The following is a 23236-nucleotide window of genomic DNA, read 5'->3' as shown; positions in this document are numbered from 1 at the left end:
AACCTCTATTTTTTAAACTTGTTAATAAGTAGGCTAAAATGACGCAACCATAGAATATTTTGTTTGTAAACAACATTAAATAATACAACTTTCATAAAAGCCTTCGAAAGTTCGAACTATGATCGATAATACATACCTTAAAGCCTTAGACTAAAGAAAAAGATAGATAGTGAAATATACATGACAGTAGTTGGTGCTAAATTACGATGGTACCCGGGGGATTTAGGCACTTGTCCCACGCCGATGATAGATAGGTACTAGATACATTTGTCTAATTTTTTTTTCTTGTAGTACCTATATTGTCTCTCATTTCCGCCAAATCCCAGGCACACGTACGAGGCGTCGTTTCTAATCTCCTTGTTTCTAATTCGAACCCGCTTCCGGCATCAGTTTTCCTCTCCGCTTTTAATATAGGTACCTACCTTCAAGTCAAGAGTGAATAGATATCTTCTAGGCAAGCGCGCAACGTAAATAATTATTTACGTTATTCACTAATCATAACTAGTGGTTCGCCCCGAACTATGATCTCGCGGTATACCAATTCCCGATAGATTTATAATGTTAGCAGTGCCATCTATTAACATTACCAGCTGATGCCCGCGACTTCGTCCGCGTGGATTTACGTTTTTCAAAATCCCGCTCTTTTATTTTCCGGGATAAAAAGTAGCCTGTGTTAATCCAGGGTATAATCTATCTCCATTCCAAATTTTAGCAAATCCGTCCAGTAGTTTTTGCGTGAAGGAGTAACAAACATACACACACATATACAAACTTTCGCCTTTATATAATATTAAAGTCGGGATTGGGAAAAAAATCTGATACCCATTAAAAATGAAATAATTTCGTTTCTTTATAATATTTATCTAATTTTAGTATTTGATGTTAAAATACAGGATATACCTAACTGAAATGATTTGTGAAAAATGTACCTATACAAAATTTCAGTAATGTGAACTATGAAGTTACGGTAATAAACACTGTTACAGGAAACAGTGAACCCTTATCTATGAACAAAAGAGATCACGTTCGACAAATAAAACTCGGTAACTTATAACTAACATACATAGACTGATAACACGATACATACCTTATCTTTTCTTTATTTAGTCGCCCACGACTAAATAAAGAAAAGATAAGGTTTTAATCCCAATTAAAATCAATTCAATTCAATTCTTGTATTAGCCCAAATTGAGTTGGTGTCGCAAAAGTCAATTTCATTATTTTCTGAATGTAATAATGCAAGAGTTACTCGCAGAAACAGCTTCATTTTTGTGAAGTTTTCTAAAGCGAAAACTCCGTCTAGTTTATCATGTAATCTGTGTATATAATGCTGTTCGAAGAAACTACTAGAATGAACTTTAATCAATGCGGAACACAAAACAGATTTAAATTATACCTGAGTCTTTATCTAAATCTTATATACTATATATAGTCCGTACAAAATGAGTTTTCACGCGCCAATTTAACTCTATATGTCATGTCATAAGTATGTTTCAATTAAAATAAGGACTAAAATCGTACTTTTGAAATGCCAGTTGACAGTTGACACATAAAGTTAAAATGGTGCATGAGAACTCATTTTTTACGCATTACACTAATATCTACTACTAAGTACTTTGGAATTTCCAATAGTACATATATAAATAGGTACCTCATCGTGATCAATCCGTAGCCGGCTCACTACGGAGCATAGGTCTCATCTCAGTATGAGAAGGGTTTGGCCGTAGTCCACTCGCCAAGTGCGGATTGGCTGATTATACCGCTAGGTATTGAAATCAAATATCTAACACTGCCTCCAGATCATTAGTTACGTAGGTACTATTTCGATTTACCATTATACTTATGTTTTTTAGGGGTCCGTACCTCAAAAGGAAAAACGGAACCCTTATAGGATCACTTTGTTGTCTGTCTGTCTGTCTGTCAAGAAACCTACAGGGTACTTCCCGTTGACCTAGAATCATGAAATTTGGCAGATAGGTAGGTCTTATATCAGACATTTGGGGAAAAATCTGAAAACCGTGAATTTGTGGTCACATCACAAGAAAAAAATTAAAATGTGTTTCGAACAAAAATTGCTATTTTCGACATTCAACGTAAGATTGCTATATCAAATGGGGCATCATATGAAAGGGCTTTGCCTGTACTTTCTAAAACAGATTTTTATATATTTTTATACATAATAGTTTTTGATTTATCGTACAAAATGTCGATAAAATACGATTGTAGTAGGTACGGAACCCTCAGTGGGCGAGTCTGACTCGCACTTGGCCGGTTTTATTATCTATATTTTATTGAGTTCTAGTTTCTACGCGCCGTGAAAGATCTAATTATATGTATTATTACTTACTAGCTAACCTACTGAATAAGTTAGCCTACTATAATCTAACTTGCCGTTTCAACTAGTTTATTTTATGCTCAGATAGGATAATAAAGTTTTTATTACTTAAGCCATTTAAACGGAACTTAAAACGTAATTTTTACGGTTGTAATAAATAATCAGATTAATTATAGAAACTATATTTCTTTTATTTGATTATCTAACAATAATATTAATGACATAATAGAAAATGTTTGCTCTAAAAAAAATGTACGCGTGGAATTTTTTCTTTTTTACCTATATAGTAGAAAATTAAATTTAACTATTTCATTTCGTCTCATAATTTGCATAATCAAATACAAGTGATTTGATTGAAATAAAAAAAAGAAAAATAAAAAATATATTGGCAGCGGTGGGATTCGAACCCACGCCTCCGAAGAGACTGGTGCCTTAAACCAGCGCCTTAGACCGCTCGGCCACGCTACCATGTGCTTGTGGTGTCGAAATAGTATAACATATTCCTAAACAAAGTTTAAATTTTGGTGATGATGCTATTTTTAACTGCATGCGCGATAAATAAAACTTTAGAATACTGCATAGCAGTTTGTGGGTAGGTAATAAATAGGCTAGCTTCAGCAGAGGCAGAGTGAACTAGAGTGATGGAACTCTCGGTTTGATCCTGAATCGTCAAATAAAATGATAATTAATAGATAATTGTCAAATGGACTAGCTGAGCCAGCGCGTGTCAGATCTTCGTTATTTTATAAAAGCTGAAAGTTTCTCTGCGTATTTTCCCCAATACAGGGAGGAACGATCAGCTACTATGGAGTTTAGATCATGGTGACGGAGATAACAGGTAATAAAGGTGTACAAAATCTTACGTCAAAGCACTAGTAGGTACATAATAATTCAATGCATCAAAATAATGTATAAAGGTTAATTTTTGTATAAGTAATGCACGATAAAAATGTATCTAGGTATAAATCTCTGATTAGCCGACACTAGCTCACTATTGGCTACAATGCATTGTTGCCACAAGAATACCATAAATCAGCCAATCACAAAAATTGCGATTTTAATAATGATTGATACAAGTTTTGCGCAATCGACCTACATGGCACACATAGGGCGTATTACGAACTCTCGTATTGGAAAACATTGAATATTCCTATGTACCTATTTTGAATCAAAATACAAAATATTATAGGCACTTATTTCATAATACCTATGGCGAAAAGTCACTCATATTCTTAGTTTGGACGCATTATACCTACCTATAGGGTTGCCAGGTCGCCAAACCTAACAGCCGGACAGACCAGCCAGTTTGGCCGGACATTTGGGTAGAAAGGCTGGACACCCTACATTTTTGAGGATTTTGGGTCTTAGTATTAATAGTGTTAGCTTATTGAAGTTAGTTTAATGAATTGGACAATATTTGACTCATCCGATGTCACGCGATCTGTGGCGGGGAGCCATCTTGAATCGATTTGTATAAATACCAGTGTTTGAAGGTTTTTAAGGCAGTCTCGTTCCGACTCGAGACTCAACGACTATTAAATACTTTTGTGTTTAGGTCGATATTTTGATTAAGTGGTTACAATAGCAATTGTGCCCTAATCAAGTTAATATTGCAGTTAGCTTATTATAAAGATTAAATCTCTCAATAAGCCTCTACGCGTTGTGATCTATATTCACGTGCAAGCTTTATATGAGGGAACATTTTAATAACTTATAAAATTAGTTAAATTTAACCTGCTTTTCTGACTATTGCTTTTAGTTCAGAAGTGGGATCTAACTTACGTTGCCTTGATTTTGCTTTGCCATCTACACAGTTATATTTTTGAAAACGCGAGTAATTTAAAATAAAGTACCCGCAATTTTCTTGTTAAATTTGAACAGTTAGACGCCACCGAGTTTCTTGCTGGTTCTTCTCGCTAGGCCGTGGCAATCCGAACCAGTGGTAGAATCGCTTTAGAATCAAGTAATTTAGTACAGTAGATGATGCAGATTTTGTGTACATCGAATGAGAGGTCAAACGTTTAGATTTATTGTTGTGTGATTAAAACTGACAGCGGGCAGTTCAAGGAATGTTTTCATGTTTTGATTGATAATGGGCGAATACCCTCTGTTTTAGTTGTTGTGAACATTACGAGGTCACGCAACAAAACAGTTTAGTTGTTGTGAACATGAAGGGGTCACGCAACGGGTAGTCGGTTATTTCACGAGACGTGAAGAGGATCAGGAAAGGCCGACTGTTAGCTTATTGAAGTTAGTTTAATGAATTGGACAATATTTGACTCATCCGATGTCACGCGATCTGTGGCGGGGAGCCATCTTGAATCGATTTGTATAAATACCAGTGTTTGAAGGTTTTTAAGGCAGTCTCGTTCCGACTCGAGACTCAACGACTATTAAATACTTTTGTGTTTAGGTCGATATTTTCATTAAGTGGTTACAATAGCAATTGTGCCCTAATCAAGTTAATATTGCAGTTAGCTTATTATAAAGATTAAATCTCTCAATAAGCCTCTACGCGTTGTGATCTATATTCACGTGCAAGCTTTATATGAGGGAACATTTTAATAACTTATAAAATTAGTTAAATTTAACCTGCTTTTCTGACTATTGCTTTTAATAGGTATGACAGAAAAATTGTATGTTAAATTAAGCTTTTTTTATGATTGTCATAAATCTTGTTGTCAGGCGGCACTGCCGCCTGCGGGAGCGACCGACAGTCGACTCGCCTGCGCTCGGCCACGCTCGTTTGCGAAATGTAAAAAGCCTAACAAAAGCCGGACAAGCCGGAAACCGTTTATTTTAGCCGGACACGCAATTAAAAAGTCTACCTATGTCCGGCTTTATCCGGACGCCTGGCAACCCTACCTACCTACTTCACGTTAGAAAGATCTTTGAGTCTTCAAACCACAAACCGTTAAGAACTGTATTGTTTGATATGGGTGCAGTTTTTAAGTAAAGTAGATTCCTAGTAGGTACGAATAGATCTCGACCCACTAACACATTTTTGCTTTTGCGTCGAGCGCAAACTTCAAAAACATTTCTTTTCAATTTTATCCGAAAAAATGCTAATAGTCAGTGAGGTGTGTATGTGTGTGTGGTTGAGGTGAGTGTAGGGTGTGTATGTGTATCTGTATGTGTGACGGTCATAGATTTCTTTCTTAGGATAGGATAGGTCTTTATGGTAGGAAAAAATAAATGAAAATAAGTTACGTCTGGCGACACTGGGATCTTGAACCTCTTCTAAATTCAGCAAAACAGCAAAAGCTTTTGTGTGGAGCGTATCTGTGTGTGTCATCATGATCAACCCATCGCCGGCTCACTACAGAGCACGGGTCTCCTCTCAGAGTGGGAAGGTTTTTTGGCCATAGTCTACCACGCCACTTTGAGAACATTATTGAGAACTCTCGGGCATGCAGGTTTCCTCACGATGTTTTCCTTCACCGTTAAAGCAAGTGATTTTTAATTACCTAAAACGCACATAACTCCGAAAAGTTAGAGCTGCGTGCCCGGGATCGAACCCCCGACCTCCGATTAGAAGGCGGACGTCCTAACCACTAGGCTATCACAGCTTATTGTGTGTGTGGCACGTATTAATTTTGTTATAATCATCGATTGTTTTTACTTCAATTTCATCAAAATTGGTCTAGTAACAAACAATACTGGGTCAATAAATCATAAAAATTGGAGCAAGGTTAGATAGGTATTGCATCTTACTGAAGTGATGTAGGTATGGAGGTATGTAGTCAATATTGTTATTGTTAATAGATAGAGACGTTCTAGTTTAAAATTGCGCGTTATTCTTAACCGCGTTACAAAAAAGAGAATCAGCATGTTTGTTCCCAATACGATGAATCTTACTGTCACGGAATTCAGAAAAAATATAGAAATGGTGAAGGAACGTGATAGTGATTTTAAGGCGAGTCACCGAGACGGGCAGCGCGGCTTTGAAGTAAACCGCTTGGCAACGCTCAAATTCTGTTTCAAACGTTAAATTTGAATTTAATAAATTATAGAAGTCCTGTTGAAAACCAAAATTTAGCAGGTTCTCTGAAGTACTTAAAAGACAAATATTTCCATATAAAAATTATTTGCCAAGTCAGAAATTTTAGTATTAAATAATTCGTTTTAGACTTTTATTTCGGCTTATTTCAAGATTTTATTTGATCGAGTGAAGTACTTTCTATTGTGTATCAAAGTAGCACATTCTTTAGACAATGTCTTTAGGTATATTGTATATTTTTAGCAAGGCCATTATTTATTAGTAAATACCTAAAACATTTGATCTAGCAAACCAGTTTTTTCCGCTTAGCCTCGGTGACTCGCCTTAAGACGTCCGCCTCCTATTCGGTAGGTCGGGAGTTCTACTTCGGACACGCATCTCTAACTTTTCAGAGTTATACGCGGTTTAAGCAATTTAAAAAAAAAATAGGTATCACATGATTTAACGGCGAAAGAAAACATTGTGAGGAAACCTTGCATGCCTGAGAATTCTCTATAAGCACGCCAGCGCGCGTGGCGGATTATGGTTTAAAGTTTAAACCCATCTCAGTCTGAGACGAGACCTGTTCTCAGTAGTGGGCCGGCGATGGGTTGATGGTGATAATGAAAGGATCTTTAAGGTTTTTGTCTGTGTCTGTATGTCTGATAGCTTTCCAGAGATAACTTGCATCCTGGAGACGGCCATTTTACTACGTGGTTCTAGCTCTACCCGACTCTGGATTTTCTAGGGGCTTCGCAAGGTTTGGACTTTGGAGGCCTGTTAGATCCGAGTCCTATGGCTGATTCGTCCATATTCATTTCTGTTACTTTTTTCGTACTCTGTGGTACCTCTTTGTTTGGTTTGATTTTTGAAATGACCGATAAGAAGTAAAGCCACTTCAAAATCGTGTTAGTAAATATTATGCGTAAAAATGGCTTCTCACGCGCCATTTTAACTTTATGTGACAATTTTTTTTGTAATGAAAATCTAAATATACTAGCTTATGCTCGCGACTTCGTCCGCGTGGACTACACAAAATTCAAACCCCTATTTTACCCCCTTAGGGGTGGAATTTTCAAAAATCCTTTCTTCATCATAATAGCTATTCTGCATGCCAAATTTCAGCCCGATCCGTCCAGTAGTTTGAGTTGTGCGTTGATAGATCAGTCAGCCAGTCAGTCAGTCAGTCAGTCAGTCAGTCAGTCAGTCAGCCACATTTTCCTTTTATATATTATATAGATAAAAGGAAAAGGTGACTGAAAAGTCATTTTTTACGGACTATATTTTGTTTTGATCTAAAAAGGACACTTTAATCACTCAAGTCTTTTGATTGCTTTATATCTTTTAATCCTGCCAATCTAAAAACTTGGCTAGACACAAGACTTAACCTACTCATGTGACTTAACGAAAGCCACGTGCCACACGCGCGACTGCAATGTTTCAACGCGGCTCTTAGGCGCAATGCACACCGATAGAGCCGGTGGACGGTGTCATTCTTGATAAACATGTTGCTAAATTTTATTAGGTATAGGTCCCGCAAATTCCTATTGCGCTTGACACATTTCTCGTTAACATTGAAATGACGTCATTTTGACGTCATTTGACATATAATGTAAGTAAAAATATACCATCAGTTCGAAACTTCAGTCAGGTGCTGACGTCACTAAAATGGCGGCCACGCTCATTAGCAATTTGCGGGACTTATAAAAACTATAAAATTTATTTGGTACAATGCTGAACATCCTATTTTTTCAGTCCTATATAATATTTCTCTGAGTCCTGAAACACTCGGAAGCTTTTCCGGGTGTTCCTATTACACACAGAATAAGGCTTTTTAAAATTCTCACGAACAGAAATTATTAGAGGCGAATAATTTAAAGTGATTTTGTAAAGTGGTGATGATAAAAAGAATACCCGGCTGAGTTTGTTGTGGGCTCTTCTCAGAGCTGGGCGCGTTTGGAACCCTCGTAGCTTTAGTTTTAACTTTTTTAAGTTCGCGTAAAAATTATCACCACTATAATATCATCATCTTACAAATGCAAATCGACTATCAAAACTTCGAGCCTCAATAGCTCAACCGGTATAGGAGTGGACTGAAAACCGAAAGGTCGACGGTTCAAATCCCGCCCGTTGCACTATTGTCGTACCTACTCCTAGCACAAGCTTGACGCTTAATTGGAGAGGAAAGGGGGATATTAGTCATTTAATATGGCTAATATTCTTTTAAAAAAAAAAGCGTAATTTTTTTACCTACTTTGAATAAACGTTTTGACTTTGCCTTTGAAGCTAGTCGTATTTTTAAAGCTTGTAAAAGACAGGTGTGGTGCATTCCTAGATTACTTACTAGATAGGTATAGGATAAACTGCGCATCACTTATTAATTTTATTTGTGTCACGGATTAGTACTTGATAACAAGTATCTAGGTAGATAGTCTATAATATCCATTTAACGATAAGTGCTAAATATACTTTCAATATCGATTATCGAGGACCCGATACTAATATTCTTTGTGCATTTATGTGTGTGTTCGCATAATTTACCTACGTGTGAATTAGTCTTAGCTTAAGATCTAATTAATTATTATTAGGCTACACCACAGAATCAGTACCTCAGTACTTACCCTTATTATAAATGCGAAAGTGTGTTTGTTTGTTGGTTTATTGGTTTGTTGGTTTGTCCTTCAATCAGATCGCAACGGTGCAACGGATTGACGTGATTTACCATCCATAGGTATACTTAGGTAAAGATATGGGGAGTGACATAGGCTACTTTTTATTCCGGAAAATAAAGGTGATCCCACAGGATTTTTTAAAAACCTAATTCCACGCAGACGAAATCGCCGGTATCAGCTAGTATATATATATATAATAGTACTAACGGCTACACTGAGATCATAGAGCACACCTAAGTATGCGACAGGTCGAGTTGGCAATCGGGGTATGAGGCGGGGGGACGCCCCGCACACCCTCACGTCACCCGCGCTATCCCCGCACTGGGTTTGCGCGGGGGCTGGATAACGAGTTGGTGTGTCAGGGGCTATGATGTTAAGATCGGGGCGATGAGTCATCCTTGGAGTTGACGTCCTCGTATGTTCATCATCATCATCATTAGCCTGTGGCTGTCCACTGTTGGACATAGGCCTTCCCTAAAGAGCGCCACCACACCCGATCCTCAGCCTTCCTCATCCAGCCACTTCCCGCGAGCCTCTTTATATCGTCGGTCCATCGTGCTGGAGGGCGGGACACACAACGCTTGATTCGCAGTCAAGGGCTAACTTATATCGGAAAAAAATATCACGTTATCTAAATATATAAAAGAAAAGGGTGACTGACTGACTGACTGACTGACTGAATGACTGACTGACTGACTGATCTATCAACGCACAGCTCAAACTACTGGACGGATCGGGCTGAAATTTGGCATGCAGATAGCTATTATGACGTAGGCATCCGCTAAGAAAGGATTTTTGAAAATTCAACCCCTAAGGGGGCGAAATAGGGGTTTGAAATTTGAGTAGTCCACGCGGACGAAGTCGCGAGCATAATCTAGTCATCAATATAAATGACAAGATATGCCCAAGAGAACAACATTTTTCACGTTTTTGGAACCAAATAAATCAGCGCCACCTCTTAGATACTAATGAACGACCCGTTTGAAATCCAGACGTCACTGAGGTTGCATTGGTTCTATGGTTCTAAACCACTGAATCGGTGTCATTTTGTTTGTTCAATAGCCCTGTCCATACGAAGTAATATAATATAAGTCAATGCACATTATCTACTTAATAAATAATCTGTCTGCTCCACATATCTCCGCTTTGATGGATACAGAGTCTAAAGAGGAAAATGGTAACAACTACAAACAACATAGCTATAAGAGTAAATAAAGAATAGAATTGATTGGTATCCTCCATGTATCTAATAATAGCACTATTATACTTTATGTAAAGATTATATGTTCATCCGTCGCTCAACCACAGATCAGAGATTACGTCTGTAAATCAATTCACAGCCAATTCGTGACATGAATACCAATTATTGAAGACGTACGGGGGAGGGTATTTACCTAATACAAAAACTGCAATAAATACCGTTCATACTTTATCGAACAGACAGGCGTACCTGCGTCATACAAATAATATAATAATAATACAAAATAATAATATAGCCTTTATTTACTGAAAACATTACATGCAATTACATTTTATCATAATATTCAGTATATACATATTTTAAAAGAATCAAAAAAAAAAACTTATACATAATACTTATTTACATTTACATTTATATTTATATATCATTACTATTATTTATGTCATCGCTATTTTTTAATTATTAATTTTCTTACTGTATATATTTTCATTTTTTTATATGTAGGTACACAATACTATTCTGTATATCACTACTAATTTTCATATTTTATTAGGTACCTATATACATTCTTCTTACACTTTTATTTTTCAGTACGCCCCATTTGGACGAAGGCCTCCTCCAGTCGTTTCCACATTTCTCTATCTTGGGTCAATCGTTGCCATGTTGCTCCCATAGTTTTCACAAAATCATCATTCCACATACATATCGAATTGTTATTATGATTGACTTACAGATATCCATTGACAGTTTACAAATCTTGACTACTTACATAATTTATTATCTAAATATATAAAACGAAAAGCAGCCTGACTGACTGACTGATTGATCAATCAACGCACAGCTAAAACTACTGGAGGAATCGGGCTGAATTTGGCATGGAGATAGCTGCTATGACGTACAATCCGCTAAGAAAGGATTTTCGAAAATTCAAGCCCTAAGGTGGTAAAATAGGGGTTTGAAATTTTTGTAATCCACACGGACGAAGTCGCGGGTAAGCTAGTTAATAAATATAATAGGTAGTACGCACTATGTGACTGTAGATACATAAAATTGTATGATCTCAAGAAAAGTCCTGAGGATCCTCATAAATGAGGATAGCGACGCAAAGATGAACCAAGGACTCCCAAATTCAGTTCACATTAATCCATACTACTATTATAAATATTCATTACTAATATTCCCATTTTCGCTACAACTAAGCGCGTATCTTGTGCTAACAATAGTGGGGTTTGAATCGCCAACCTTTCCGATTGCAGTCCGTTCCTTTAACCTTTGAGTTACTGAAGCTTAATTGTCTCAGATAAAATTTTACGTAGGTACCTATTTAGTATGATAAGAATTATTTTCATCGACATCATACGATGTCGTCGTATCGCTCATAAATGTCGTAACAATTTACTGTAAACGGGCGTTGAAAGATTTTCCTTTTCAACAAGAGTCAAGATCGTGCGCGGCATAGACAAGGTGCCGTAAAACAAAAGGTTCTAATCACGTAACGCCGCGGTATGGCCAGGTAAAACCGCGGTGAACCATATAATGTGGGTAAATGGATTCCCCCTATTGAATTTTTTATGCGATTGGTTTTCACATGTTACCGAAAATGTTCTTGGTAATGGGAGGTCCCGGGTTCGATTCCCGGCAGAGGTTTGGAACTTTATAATTTCTAAATTTCTGGTCTGGTCTGGTGGGAGGCTTTGGCCGTGGCTAGTTACCACCCTACCGGCAAAGCCGCGTAGCCAAGCGAATTTAGCGTTCCGGTACGATGCCGTATAGAAACTAAAGGGGTATGGGTTTAATAAAACTGCCATTATACCCCTTCCAGGTTAGCCCGCAATCCATCATGATCACTTACCACCAAATTGAGATTGCAGTCAAGGACTAACTTGTATCATAATTGCCTAAAACACTAATAGTAGAATTAAAACTAGCCATAATTATTTTTAACTTTCATTTCGGTGCAAGAAAACATCGTGAGCAAACCTGCATGCCTGAGAGTTCTCCATAATGTTCTCTGTTCTCATCTGTGAAGTCTGCCACTCCGCACTTGGGCAGCGTGGTAGACTACGGCCAAAACCCTTCTCACTCTGAGAGCAGACCTGTGCTCTATAGTGAGAAGGCGATGGATTGATCATGATAATTCTTTTTAAGTTTTTAATTATTTATTTTTCTTCCCAATTTAAGAGCCTCAATAGCTGAAATGGTAAAGGAGTGGACTGAAAACCGAAAGGTCGACGGTTCAAAGTCAAACCTCGCCCGTTGCACTATAATTGTAGTACCAATCCTAGCACAAGCTTGACGCTTAGTTGAAGAGGAAAGGGGGAATATTAGTCTGTTAATATGGCTAATATTCTTTTTAAAAAAAAATTACAGCATGGCTTTTTCCATTTTTCCTTCCTATATAAGTAAAAGACATTCAAGTAAAAGTCATACACGTGTTAAGTGCTTATCTGCAAGTGCTTATGTATTAAAATAAAACGAAGCGTTTTTAACTGGGTCACGTAGGTACTTGAACATTAAGAAGGGATTTCCAAATACGATACAGGTAAGTGTGGTCAATAGACGATACCTATTAATTGCCGTTCATGATATCATCATTAGGTAGTCGTCAACAATATCGCCGTGGGTAAAACCTGGTAAAAGAGTGTGGTAAAAGTGCATTGTTTTGGAAAATGCGGAAAATACCGTGCGTGTAGGTACCTACGTACGTTAACTATGTAATTGTTGATGGGGAAACGGTTATGTTACTGGCACAGTGGTGTAAGTTTTCTTTTTCTATAACGCGCAACGCACACTAACAGAGCCGGTGTCTTTGTCATCATCATCATCTAGATTTATGTAAAAACGACATGTTGATTTCGTTTGTTGTCGTTCAATCACGTCGCAACGGTGCAACGGATTGACGTGATTTTTTGCATGGATATAGATAAAGCCCTGGAGAGTGACATAGGCTTATTATTTATTTATTTATTATTACTTTTTATACCGGATAATCAAAGATTTCCTACGGGATTTTTTAAAAACCTAATTCCACGCGGACGAAGTCGCGGGCAGCTAGTAAAATATAATTACTTTTTGTATCAATGGACGATAACTTTTTAATTCATAATTAGTACTTACCAGTATCATTGCCTATTAATGATTTATGATTATAAAAATTAACCTGCCCACTTTTTTGATACCACAAAATAATAGATAACTCATAAGTAATTCAAAATAGAGTTTTAAATAGATATAGTCGGCGACAGGTCGAGACGGCAATCGGGGTGGAAACGCCCCGCAAACCCGCACATACCCCGCGCTAAACCCGGTGCGGGCAAACGCAGGTGACGTGCGGGTGTGCGGGAAGTCCCCCCTGCCTCATACCCTATTTGATAATAATATGACACTTTGATATGTATTATCAAATAATTTAAATTTTTCATACAAGTCATAAATAATCCATACTAATTAATGCGAAAATGTGTGTCTGTCTGTCTGTCTGTCTGTCTGCTAGCCTTTTACGGCCCATCTGTTCAACCGATTTTGATGAAATTTGGTACAGAGATAGCTTGCATCCTTGCATTGCAACTTTTTATCCCGAGAAATCAAAGAGTTCCCACGGGATTTTTGAAAACCTAAATCCACGCGGACGAAGTCGCGGGCATCATCTAGTTAACAATAATTATCAATTTTTTCCTACAGATAATTAATTTAAAATAAATTTTACTGCGACTTAAGATTATATCGGTACAACAAACGAAATCAACATGTCGTTTTCACATAAATCTAGATTTACACAAAATTATTATTTATTAGCATCGCCCGCGTGGAATTAGATTTTTAAAAAGCCCGTGGGAACTTTTGATTTTCCAGGACAAAAAGTAGCCTATCCGTAGTAGCCCGTCCCCGGGATGCAAGGTAACTCAGTAGGTTTAGCCTCAATAGCTCAACGGGTAAAGGAGTGGACTGAAAACCGAAAGGTCGACGGTTCAAACCCCGCCCGTTGCACTATTGTCGTACCTACTCCTAGCACAAGCTTGACGCTTAGTTGGAGAGCAACGCATTATTCTTTAAAAAACCGTGGGGTCACCACGATTTAGGAATGCAATTCCTTACAGCATCAGGGCTGAAGAGTTGGGTCCTCGAGTTCAAAAAGTCTTTATTTGGTAGTTACCGTCAATATCAATTTATAACCGATAGTTTCAAAATCTCATCAGTTCGAACTGTATGCCCTGTCCATTCATTTACCACTTCGCAACCTTCGCGACCCGCTGAGCTATGTCCGTTACTCTGGTTCTCCTATGGATCATCTCATTTCTGGTTTGATCACGTAGAGAAACTCCAAGTACAGCTCTCTCCATCGCCCACTGAATGGCTCATGAGTCATGATCTAAATAGAGTCGGGTTGAGACCGCTTTGCGAAGCATTGCACCCTCTAGTAACATGACATTATTTCAACCAATTTCAACACTACGATATTGTATAATATTCTGAGGAAATTCTGCTAACAGGGATATAGCATTCAAATCCCAAAAAAGATGTATTAGGTCTATTTGTCACCTTCAAACCACTAAGCCATATTTTCAATTTTTGGAAAATGCCTTTTGCAATTTTTGAAATGATTTTTTTCATGTAAGCCATATTTTCAATTTTTGAAAATATGGCTTACATGAATGAATTGATAATATGTTTCTGCAAAATAAAGAAATTGAATTTAATTGAATATTTTAATAATTTTAATTTCTGCACTGAAAGTTTATAGAAGTGGGTCAAAAGAGCCGCTTGTACATACTTTCATGTTACAGGGATTCGGGGACTCCCGACTACTAACACTTTTTAATACTTTTACCTGTAGCTAATAACGGTAAAGAACCTCTACACAGAATTTATTATAACCAATAAAAAAAAGATCTTTTGACACACCTTCCCAGAGAAGTCAAGCACCTTACGATTTATCGATAACACCTGTTATACTTTACAGTAAGCGTAAAAACAAACTCTATTTTAGCTTTTAAACTATCGTGAGTGATTTTCATTATATGTATAATGTATATATTATATTTCTACGGCTCTACTCACGTATCCAGTCGACGTTAGCCCGACTAGTTTCTGTGACTGGATACGTGAGTATAGCCGTAGAAACATACTAAGTATACATTATGCACTACTCACTAGCTACTTAGTTGTTTAATTCCGAACAAAAGGTTTTAAAACAAACGTTCATCAAATGTCGGTCTAGAAGCTAGGACCTAGGTGTCTCTTTTTCAGACAAAACTTTAACACTTTATTCGGTTTTATGCGAGCAGCAAAATTTTTACAAGGGTAACACTAAATGTTGAAAAACACCCGCACAGCTCCCGCGCTTACGCAGTGCGGGTGCTGTGAGGGTGTGCGGGGCGCCCCACCTCGATTGCCACCTCGACCTGTCGCGCATTATAAGGTACTTATGTCTTGCTAACATACTCGCATCGTAGTTACAATAAAAATGTGAAACTTGCAAAACTCATTGTGAAAAAATGATGAGTCTACGGGTGAAATACCTACAGTAAACAAAGCCTTACCAAACAAAGAAAATGTACCTACCTAATAGAGAGAGAGCCAGCGCGTGCCAGACCTTCGTTATTTTATTAAAACTGAAAGTTTCTTTGCGTATTGTCCCAACACAGGGAGGAACGATCAGCGACTATGAAGTTTGGATTAGTCAGCTATGACTAAACCCTCAAAAAAAATAAAGATTAAAAAAAAAAAAAAAAAAGAAAAGAAGTTTGGATCATAGTGGCTTTGGGAGATAGCAGGTAAGCTTATTGGTGTAAAAAATCTTACGTCAAATTAAAAAGTCTAATCACTACCCATATTATAAATGCGAAAGTGTGTTTGTTTGTTGGTTTGTCTTTCAATCACGTCGCAACGGAGGAACGGATAGACGTGATTTCTGCATGGGTATAGTTGAAGACCTGGAGAGTGACATAGCCTACTTTTTATCCCAGAAAAACAAAGAGTTCCCACGGGATTTTTAAAAACCTAATTCCACGCGAAGTAGCGGGCATCAGTTACTTTTTAGGGTTCCGTACCTCAAAAGGAAAAACGGAACCCTTATAGGATCACTTTGTTGTCTGTCTGTCTGTCTGTCTGTCAACTGTCTGTGTACTTCCCGTTGACCTAGAATCATGAAATTTGGCAGGCAGGTAGATCTTATAAGCTGACATTTGGGGAAAAATCTGAAAGCCGTGAATTTGTGGTCACATCACACAAAAAAAATTAAATTGTGGTCATGAACTATTTGTGGTAATCTAATAATTAGTATTTTCAATTTTCTAAGTAAGATAATTATATCAAGTGGGATATCATATGAAAGGTCTTCACCTGTGCATTCTAAAACAGATTTTTTATTTATTTTTATGTATCATACTTTTTATCGTGCAAAATGTCGAAAAAATAAGACTGCAGTACGGAAACCTCATTGCGCGAGCCTGACTCGCACTTGGCCGGTTTTTTATAGTTTCTTCGGAATAGTATTAGAAATCACGTCATGCGTTGCCAGACACTTAGTATCGTGACAACCCACTGCCAGCCACCTTTAAACTTTTACTGGCACGCGCTGGCTCTTAGCGCATAACTACGCATTCTCACCTTATATTGCTATCTTCAATTGTATCATCGGTAAAGTCCCCACGTATAAGCCTGCAGCCTATAAGGAAAACATGTGCACTGCCTGAACGAATTTATGCCGAGGCTTACCCTTGTAACTTTAACGTTTGAAAATTCCCCGACTAGCCCGCACTTACCTATATTAGTGCTAAGTTTAATTTTAGAACTAGAAATAAGTTTTTAGATAAGGATAACGCTAAGTATACACTGTGGATATTACGCGACAGTTTGAGATAACGATCGGGGTATGAAGCATGGGAGACGCCCGGCACACCCGCACGTCACCTGAGCTCGCCCGCACCGGGTTAGCGCGGGGGCTGTGCGGGGCGTTACCTCTTGGATTGTCATTTTGACCTGTCGCGGACTATACTTAGTTTGGTGGCTGTAAAATTGATACTAGGCATAATGACATTTAAATTTTTTTAAAAAACCCCGATTTGCACAGCATCTATCTATCTATATCTCTCTATACCATTAAAGCGCATAAAATCAGCCATTTAAAAAAAAAATATACCTACAGGGTGTAACCAGAACGCTGGCAAAAACGAAGACAGGTGATAGTACGGATTATTACCTATTGATAAAATGATACCACAAAAGAAGGCGAAAAAATAATAATAAAATCTTATAATTTTGTTTATATTGCAAATAAAACATCTGACTGACGCTTAAGGTCAACGAACGTTGCGTAAGTAGGCCACTCGGAGTCAATGCCGCGTTGTAGGCGGGGAACTAACCCGAGTTTTGCACGCTATACATTGCGGGTTTGAAAAATACTAAATCACTCAAACTACAAAATGAGGCAAATGGTTATTGGTATTGGATTGTGTTCAGGTAGTATAACAATAAAGTTAAGTTTTTGCCAGCGTTCAGGTCACACCCTGTATGTACCAAGTGACCCTCGTGCCATGACGCGAACGTTTTATCAAAATCGGTTGAGCTGTTGAGTAGTTACTAGCGGACGTAGGCACCGCCTACTACTGTCTAACAATTTTTATTTTTAGGGTTCCGTACCTCAAAAGGAAAAACGGAACCCTTATGGGATCACTTTGTTGTCTGTCTGTCTGTCAAGAAACCTACAGGGTACTTCCCGTTGACCTAGAATTATGAGATGTGGCAGGTAGGTAGATCTTATAGCTGACATTTGGGGAAAAATCTGAAAACCGTGAATTTAGGGTTAGATCACACAAAAAAAATTAAATTGTGGTCATGAACTAATAATTAGTATTTTCAACTTTCGAAGTGAGTGACTATATCAAGTGGGGTATCATATTATGAAAGGTCTTCCTGTACATTCTAAAACAGATTTTTATTTATTTTTATGCATCATCAATTATCGTGCAAAATGTCGAAAAAATACGACTGTAGTACGGAACCCTCATTGCGCGAGCCTGACTCGCACTTGGCTGGTTTTTTACTAGCTGCCCCGGCGAACTTCGTACCGCCTAACAGTCGATACTTTTTCAGGATTTAAAAAAAAAATCTTTCCGTAAGAACCATCTTAAAGCTAGATTATGATGTTTACATTGTAGGAAATTACTCATAACGTTAGTTATATTTCTCAGTACACGAGTTTCCACGCTCCTAATACACTAATTTACCGTTTTATGACCACCTTATCAATAGCCGATAATGTCTACGATAACAGAGTTAAAACCGACTTTACTCGTACCCACTTGATAATACGAAAGAAAATGGTGCTTGCACGGACTTGGAATAGGATATACGTATTGTTTGGCCCCGTAGCCCAGCCACCAGGCGATGCGTGGAACATCGTGGGGTTTTAGTCGGTAAGAGTCCGACATAACCTCCGTACCTCCCCGGGTGCGGTGGCATCCATGAGGATTTCCCCACGAAAAAAAAAGGATATACGTATAGTCTATGGGAATAGGTATAGAGAGAGAGCCAGCGCGTGCCAGACCTTCGTTATTTTGTAAAAACTGAAAGTTTCTCTGCGTATTGTCTCTAACACAGGGATTTTTTAAAATTCAGTTAAACTATTACAAGTATTTTTGAATTCTTTCCTTCGTATTTATATCCCGTAGTCTAAATATATAAAAGGAAAAGGTGACTGACTGACTGATTGACTGACTGATCTATCAACGCACAGCTCAAACTACTGGACGGATCGAGCTGAAATTTGGCATGCAGATAGCTATTATGACGTAGGCATCCGCTAGGATGCTTTTTTGAAAATTCAACCCTTAAGGGGGGGAAATAGGGGTTTGAAATTCGTGTAGTCCACGCGGACGAAGTCGCGAGCATAAGCTAGTTTAAAATGAAATATTTAAAAACGTTTTTACACTACTTGATTTGCATGAATGTTAAACGGACAGACACATTCCTACAAATTAAGAAGCTATTAAATTAATATAATTAGCATAATATTATAACACGCGTTTATGCCTTTAGGTTATTGTAACCAATGACCTCAGCAAACCGTGAAAAATGTAAAATTCCGAAAAAATATTCTAAAAATATCATCGAACTAGCTGACGCCCGCGACTTCGTTCGCGTGGAATTAGGTTTTTTAAAATTCCCGTGGTAACTCTTTGATTTTCCGGGATAAAAAGTAGACTATGTCACTCTCCAGGTCTTTATCTATAACCATGCAAAAATCACGTCAATCCGTTGCACCGTTGCGACGTGATTGAAGGACAAATCAACAAACCAACAAATCAACAAACCAACAAACCAACAAACCAACAAACAAACACACTTTCGCATTTATAATAAGGGTACTGATTACATAGGTAGTTAAAAATCATATTATTAGGCTAAAAAGTAATTTATCAACCTCTTCCCCCACCGTACAAAGCGTACAATTTATGGAGAGTGTTATTTTTCATACATATTTTATAATATATTTTTTCGACACATTATATTTTATAATGAATACCTATTACTCACGGTAGTTTAAACGCTAAAATAGAGTTATTATATTATAGTGTTTTTTTAAATAACCTACGGCAAGGCCACGGTAATGATATCATACAGTATTGTAACTCGGCCGTATCTTTGAAATAAATACCTACAGCAGCGCGGTACGTAAACATGCGATATGGCTGCCCGCCTTTCCAGGTAATTTAAAAAAACTTATCTCTGGATGCGTTAATGAAGAATTCATGCAACCAAAAACAGCACAATATTTCTTACTCGTCATACTAAATATGTACTTGAACTTATTTTAGTGGAAAAATCGCGCGGTTATTAAAAAACAAAACACCGTCCGTTCTTCACTGCGGCACAGTCGCGACTGGCAGTGTCCCGAGCACATCCCGAGATCGAGGCGCGTAGGTATAGCTCGCGTTTCGTCCGTTTGTATGAAGTTGGAATACTGTATGATAATATTACCGTAAATATAAGAACATTATCGGACTACATCCAATTGAGTGTCTTAAGGTTTTCGTACATGGAAAACGTAACCTAAGTAATCAATAACGTAATCAGTGCAGAAGACTTTTTAACTATACTCTAGTAAATATTATTTTGAAGTCGGTTTCTATTTTACGCCTTTTAACGCTTCGCCAGTATTTGTTACGATGTAAGGGCGTCTAATAACCTACTTTTAAACCACTTTAACTTGTACTTCTTAGTAAGTATCAATTTGAAAATTTATAAACTAATTAGTCAAAGAATTAGTTTGGCCATCCAAAGGGGTAATGCCAGTATCTTGTGTACAATGCCTCGCTGCGGTGTTCTCGATGAGGTTTTAGATTTAATTTAAGTTATTTTAGTTTTAATTTAATGTTGTTTTATTTTACTTTTAATTTAGATTTAAGTTTTTTAGTATACACTATTAATAATTCAATACACAACAGATTACTAATTCAACTTAGATTGCAATACAATATGCCATGTTACCATAGAGCTATAATATGATGAAGGATGTACTAGTAGGAACCCATAAGGTATTTCATTATTTAACATTAAGTCCAACGAATTTGCTTTCGTTTGATGATAACTGGTTTACTATTTTTTATCTACATATTTTTTTTAAGTTATAGGTAGGCCATACATAGTTTACCCGTCTAAATATAACGTTTTTACTCCCCAGAGGCTTCACAAATACTTATTATTTTAATGTTTTTGATTAAAAATATATCGTAATTTTTTGACGTAAAAATGATGCAGATCAGCCCCCCAATTGTGTAAGAATAACCATGTCATGGCTATCGCAATCGTCAAGAATTCTGCCCTTTGATTGGCTGTGAAAAAATGAAAACAGCGAATCAACCAATCAAAGGGCAGAATTTCTTGACGATTACGATAGCCATGAAATGGTTATTCTTACACAATTGGGGGGCGGATTTCCGAGTCCAATTTCACTTCAAATTGATTGCGGCTTGAATCCTTCTAATTCAAGATCATTTCAGGCAGAAAGGCTCTGTAATAAGAAATATCTGGCAGTCTGTCAGTCGCAGCTATTGTAATTTCGCTTAGCTACTAAACCGGTCGAGGAAAGATCGGATCTTCCGTAGTTTAGCTCCGTAGATATAGGGTGACTATGATAAATAAAAAAGGTTTGGAACTTTCCCATAATATTGTTTATGTTATTTTTGCTTTTAGGATTATAGATATTTGTAACTCAAGTATCTATTAGTTTTTTGATATAATATGTTGTTTAATAATTATAAGGCAATTGTTGTTAATAATGTAACATAAACAAAATTGGTACTGATTCTGAGCACACCTAAATATTAGAATGTTCGCATCCTCAACTTTGTAATGTAATATGAAAAGGACATATATTTTGACAGTTTTAAATACCTCAAACCTCGTGACTTTAGCTGCCAGTAGCAAGCATATTGTTTAAATTTGTAGCGTGCACTAAAATTTAAAGTTTTAAATGTAAAATTCATGTTCCGTCCTTTTTTAGCAATATTAAAAAGAAAAAAATGCAGATACTGTAAATTTAGTGTAAACATAAATTATGTACATTTATAAAATTGGATAGGTACATATGTCGTTTTATCATTATTGACGACCATATTATATTTCAGCTACTAAAAAACATGATGGTTTTCATTTTAACTAAACATTTCTCTGATTGCGTCAGTACACTTAAACAATAAGTAACTTTTAATAAGTTATAGTTCTTATATTCATGTTTGAATTACTTAAGAGTGATAAATAACGGTTAAGAAAATAAACAATGACTCTGTATAGTGTAATAAAAATTGATTGTAGTAAAAATCCAGATATTATTCAGGTTCTTTATAGAATATACATATTATTTACACCTGACTGCGATATGATTTGACAGTTTGATGGTATTTTAGCGTTTAAACTACCGTGAGTGATTTCCATTATTAATACTATCTGTCCCGGCTTTACTCACGTGTGTAGTCGACGTTAGCCCGACTAGTTTCAAACCCATACGGGGTCCTTTTTCAAGGGAGTCCGTCCACGCACGCGCCGCGGTTTTGACTCAAAACCGCGGCGCGTGCGCGCGTATTTATAATAGTTTGATGGTAAGTTACGAGGCATTATAAGACGAAACGTTTTAAATTGAAATAGATATGACAGTTATATCTCTACACTACACAACATTTATTGCTGGAAGCTACGAGTCTACCACTATCCATATTGTCTTCCATACTTATAGTAATATTATAAATGCGAAAGTGTGTCTGTCTGCTAGCTTTTCACGGCCCATAATATGTCAAACCTTTTCTGGCAGATGTTATCACAAAGATAGCTTGTATCATGGAGACGGACACATGCTTGTTTTTGTCCCGAAAAATCAAAGAGTTCCCACGAAATTTAAAAAAAACTTGATCCACGCAGATATAGTCACGAACATTATCCAGTTACTAATAAACGTTACGAAACATTATCCATGAGGACTCTATCATAACAATAAACTTGCAAAATTAAGTATGTATCAAAGTCGGTTTATTTTTCTTAGCAGACCACATAATTATTACCAAGAACCTAAATTATTATAAGCTTAGCTCACAATGTTTAAATTAAGTCTGGCACAGATCAAAGACGGTGTATGTAACGACAAGATAAGGTGGTATTAAATGACATACGACACGCGACTTGACACTGATAACATAAATCAAGCACTAATTTTAAGACCACACAGGCACAGAGTAAGGGTATGATATTACATACAGAGCTTCGACGAAGCAGTCTAGACAACGCAATCGTGCGGTAAGTGCGGGACGAAGGAGCGACCCGAACTGGCCTACGTAGTTTAGTTATGGTCCTATATTAAAAGGTCGTCATGGTCATGTGTTACCACGAATTGCAAGGCATTTGACTACTGTGTCTCTCTTTACACTGTGACACAGGTGTCTAACCGCTTAGCAACTGACTGTCTTTATGAACTTTTTGTTTTGCATAAAATGATTAGGTACCTATAGTTTGGGTACACCTTTCGATATAAGCGGGACTACAAAAAAAATTATACA

The 23236-nt window shown here is 37.2% G+C and overlaps 1 protein-coding gene and 1 non-coding gene across 3 annotated transcripts in view; one reads left to right on the top strand and one right to left on the bottom strand.

The window, feature by feature from the left end:
• The window catches only part of LOC117993153 (solute carrier family 41 member 1-like), a 99457-nt gene that overhangs the window by 2257 nt on the left and 73964 nt on the right, over positions 1 to 23236 (top strand). The gene's annotated exons all lie outside the window — the stretch shown is intronic.
• Positions 2722 to 2803, bottom strand: TRNAL-AAG (transfer RNA leucine (anticodon AAG)). The gene has a single exon. It is a non-coding gene; the product is annotated as a tRNA-Leu (tRNA).

This window comes from Maniola hyperantus, chromosome 23 (assembly GCF_902806685.2).
Source record: "Maniola hyperantus chromosome 23, iAphHyp1.2, whole genome shotgun sequence".
NCBI classification, from domain to species: domain Eukaryota; kingdom Metazoa; phylum Arthropoda; class Insecta; order Lepidoptera; family Nymphalidae; genus Maniola; species Maniola hyperantus.
Note: the sequence above shows the minus strand (reverse complement) of the source record. Positions and strands in the feature narration are given on the sequence as shown.